General features: G+C 46.5%; 11 non-coding genes and 1 pseudogene across 11 annotated transcripts in view; all 12 read right to left on the bottom strand.

Moving 5' to 3' along the window:
• Window positions 1-79, bottom strand: part of LOC125792328 (5S ribosomal RNA) — a 119-nt gene extending 40 nt beyond the window's left edge. Inside the window, exon 1 of the ribosomal RNA XR_007432060.1 lies at window positions 1-79. This exon is cut by the window's left edge and continues 40 nt beyond it. This is a non-coding gene — a ribosomal RNA (5S ribosomal RNA).
• A 110-nt stretch (window positions 80-189) lies between these two features.
• LOC125792661 (5S ribosomal RNA) lies at window positions 190-308 on the bottom strand (annotated as a pseudogene).
• Window positions 309-418: 110 nt separating this feature from the next.
• Window positions 419-537, bottom strand: LOC125792271 (5S ribosomal RNA). The gene has a single exon (XR_007432003.1). It is a non-coding gene; the product is annotated as a 5S ribosomal RNA (ribosomal RNA).
• A 110-nt stretch (window positions 538-647) lies between these two features.
• Window positions 648-766, bottom strand: LOC125791339 (5S ribosomal RNA). Its single transcript, XR_007431065.1, has one exon. It is a non-coding gene; the product is annotated as a 5S ribosomal RNA (ribosomal RNA).
• A 110-nt stretch (window positions 767-876) lies between these two features.
• Window positions 877-995, bottom strand: LOC125791883 (5S ribosomal RNA). The gene has a single exon (XR_007431615.1). It is a non-coding gene; the product is annotated as a 5S ribosomal RNA (ribosomal RNA).
• A 110-nt stretch (window positions 996-1,105) lies between these two features.
• On the bottom strand, window positions 1,106-1,224 carry LOC125791596 (5S ribosomal RNA). The gene has a single exon (XR_007431322.1). It is a non-coding gene; the product is annotated as a 5S ribosomal RNA (ribosomal RNA).
• A 110-nt stretch (window positions 1,225-1,334) lies between these two features.
• On the bottom strand, window positions 1,335-1,453 carry LOC125792316 (5S ribosomal RNA). Its single transcript, XR_007432048.1, has one exon. It is a non-coding gene; the product is annotated as a 5S ribosomal RNA (ribosomal RNA).
• A 110-nt stretch (window positions 1,454-1,563) lies between these two features.
• LOC125792223 (5S ribosomal RNA) lies at window positions 1,564-1,682 on the bottom strand. Its single transcript, XR_007431955.1, has one exon. It is a non-coding gene; the product is annotated as a 5S ribosomal RNA (ribosomal RNA).
• A 110-nt stretch (window positions 1,683-1,792) lies between these two features.
• Window positions 1,793-1,911, bottom strand: LOC125791839 (5S ribosomal RNA). The gene has a single exon (XR_007431571.1). It is a non-coding gene; the product is annotated as a 5S ribosomal RNA (ribosomal RNA).
• A 110-nt stretch (window positions 1,912-2,021) lies between these two features.
• On the bottom strand, window positions 2,022-2,140 carry LOC125791338 (5S ribosomal RNA). Its single transcript, XR_007431064.1, has one exon. It is a non-coding gene; the product is annotated as a 5S ribosomal RNA (ribosomal RNA).
• Window positions 2,141-2,250: 110 nt separating this feature from the next.
• On the bottom strand, window positions 2,251-2,369 carry LOC125792434 (5S ribosomal RNA). Its single transcript, XR_007432166.1, has one exon. It is a non-coding gene; the product is annotated as a 5S ribosomal RNA (ribosomal RNA).
• Window positions 2,370-2,479: 110 nt separating this feature from the next.
• LOC125791337 (5S ribosomal RNA) overlaps window positions 2,480-2,500 on the bottom strand; it is a 119-nt gene continuing 98 nt past the window's right edge. The window contains exon 1 of the ribosomal RNA XR_007431063.1: window positions 2,480-2,500. This exon is cut by the window's right edge and continues 98 nt beyond it. This is a non-coding gene — a ribosomal RNA (5S ribosomal RNA).

Genomic DNA, 2,500 nt, shown 5'->3' with positions numbered 1-2,500 from the left:
AGTACTAACCAGGCCAAACCCTGCTTAGGTTCCGAGATCAGACGAGATCGGGCGTTCTCAGGGTAGTGTGACCGTAAGCCATTGCAGAGCTCTCATCAAGACTACTTATGCAACTTCATCTATGTTGGGTTTCAGATAACAAACTAGTAATGTATAACAAGACCATGGTAATGGAAGCTAGAGGGGAAAAGCTTACAGCACCTGGTATTCCCAGGTGGTCTCCCATCCAAGTACTAACCAGGCCAAACCCTGCTTACCTTCCGAGATCAGACGACATCGGGCATTCTCAGGGTAGTGTGACCGTAAGCCTTGGCAGAGCTCTCATCAAGACTACTTATGCAACTTCATCTATGTTGGGTTTCAGATAAAAAACTAGTAATGTATAACAAGACCATGGTAATGGAAGCAAGAGGGGAAAAGCTTACAGCACCTGGTTTTCCCAGGTGGTCTCCCATCCAAGTACTAACCAGGCCAAACGCTGCTTAGCTTCCGAGATCAGACGAGATCGGGCGTTCTCAGGGTAGTGTGACCGTAAGCCATTGCAGAGCTCTCATCAAGACTACTTATGCAACTTCATCTATGTTGGGTTTCAGATAACAAACTAGTAATGTATAACAAGACCATGGTAATGGAAGCAAGAGGGGAAAAGCTTACAGCACCTGGTATTCCCAGGTGGTCTCCCATCCAAGTACTAACCAGGCCAAACCCTGCTTAGCTTCCGAGATCAGACGAGATCGGGCGTTCTCAGGGTAGTGTGACCGTAAGCCATTGCAGAGCTCTCATCAAGACTACTTATGCAACTTCATCTATGTTGGGTTTCAGATAACAAACTAGTAATGTATAACAAGACCATGGTAATGGAAGCAAGAGGGGAAAAGCTTACAGCACCTGGTATTCCCAGGTGGTCTCCCATGCAAGTACTAACCAGGCCAAACCCTGCTTAGCTTCCGAGATCAGACGAGATCGGGCGTTCTCAGGGTAGTGTGACCGTAAGCCATTGCAGAGCTCTCATCAAGACTACTTATGCAACTTCATCTATGTTGGGTTTCAGATAACAAACTAGTAATGTATAACAAGACCATGGTAATGGAAGCAAGAGGGGAAAAGCTTACAGCACCTGGTATTCCCAGGTGGTCTCCCATCCAAGTACTAACCAGGCCAAACCCTGCTTAGCTTCCGAGATCAGACGAGATCGGGAGTTCTCAGGGTAGTGTGACCGTAAGCCATTGCAGAGCTCTCATCAAGACTACTTATGCAACTTCATCTATGTTGGGTTTCAGATAACAAACTAGTAATGTATAACAAGACCATGGTAATGGAAGCAAGAGGGGAAAAGCTTACAGCACCTGGTATTCCCAGGTGGTCTCCCATCCAAGTACTAACCAGGCCAAACCCTGCTTAGCTTCCGAGATCAGACGAGATTGGGCGTTCTCAGGGTAGTGTGACCGTAAGCCATTGCAGAGCTCTCATCAAGACTGCTTATGCAACTTCATCTATGTTGGGTTTCAGATAACAAACTAGTAATGTATAACATGACCATGGTAATGGAAGCAAGAGGGGAAAAGCTTACAGCACCTGGTATTCCCAGGTGGTCTCCCATCCAAGTACTAACCAGGCCAAACGCTGCTTAGCTTCCGAGATCAGACGAGATCGGGCGTTCTCAGGGTAGTGTGACCGTAAGCCATTGCACAGCTCTCATCAAGACTACTTATGCAACTTCATCTATGTTGGGTTTCAGATAACAAACTAGTAATGTATAACAAGACCATGGTAATGGAAGCAAGAGGGGAAAAGCTTACAGCACCTGGTATTCCCAGGTGGACTCCCATCCAAGTACTAACCAGGCCAAACCCTGCTTAGCTTCCGAGATCAGACGAGATCGGGCGTTCTCAGGGTAGTGTGACCGTAAGCCATTGCAGAGCTCTCATCAAGACTACTTATGCAACTTCATCTACGTTGGGTTTCAGATAACAAACTAGTAATGTATAACAAGACCATGGTAATGGAAGCAAGAGGGGAAAAGCTTACAGCACCTGGTATTCCCAGGTGGTCTCCCATCCAAGTACTAACCAGGCCAAACCCTGCTTAGCTTCCGAGATCAGACGAGATCGGGCGTTCTCAGGGTAGTGTGACCGTAAGCCATTGCAGAGCTCTCATCAAGACTACTTATGCAACTTCATCTATGTTGGGTTTCAGACAACAAACTAGTAATGTATAACAAGACCATGGTAATGGAAACAAGAGGGGAAAATCTTACAGCACCTGGTATTCCCAGGTGGTCTCCCATCCAAGTACTAACCAGGCCAAACCCTGCTTAGCTTCCGAGATCAGACGAGATCGGGCGTTCTCAGGGTAATGTGACCGTAAGCCATTGCAGAGCTCTCATCAAGACTACTTATGCAACTTCATCTATGTTGGGTTTCAGATAACAAACTAGTAATGTATAACAAGACCATGGTAATGGAAGCAAGAGGGGAAAAGCTTACAGCACCTGGTATTC

The sequence above is a fragment of the Astyanax mexicanus genome, unplaced genomic scaffold (genome assembly GCF_023375975.1).
Source record: "Astyanax mexicanus isolate ESR-SI-001 unplaced genomic scaffold, AstMex3_surface scaffold_36, whole genome shotgun sequence".
NCBI lineage: Eukaryota > Metazoa > Chordata > Actinopteri > Characiformes > Acestrorhamphidae > Astyanax > Astyanax mexicanus.
This window is presented reverse-complemented; position numbering and strand designations above follow the sequence as displayed.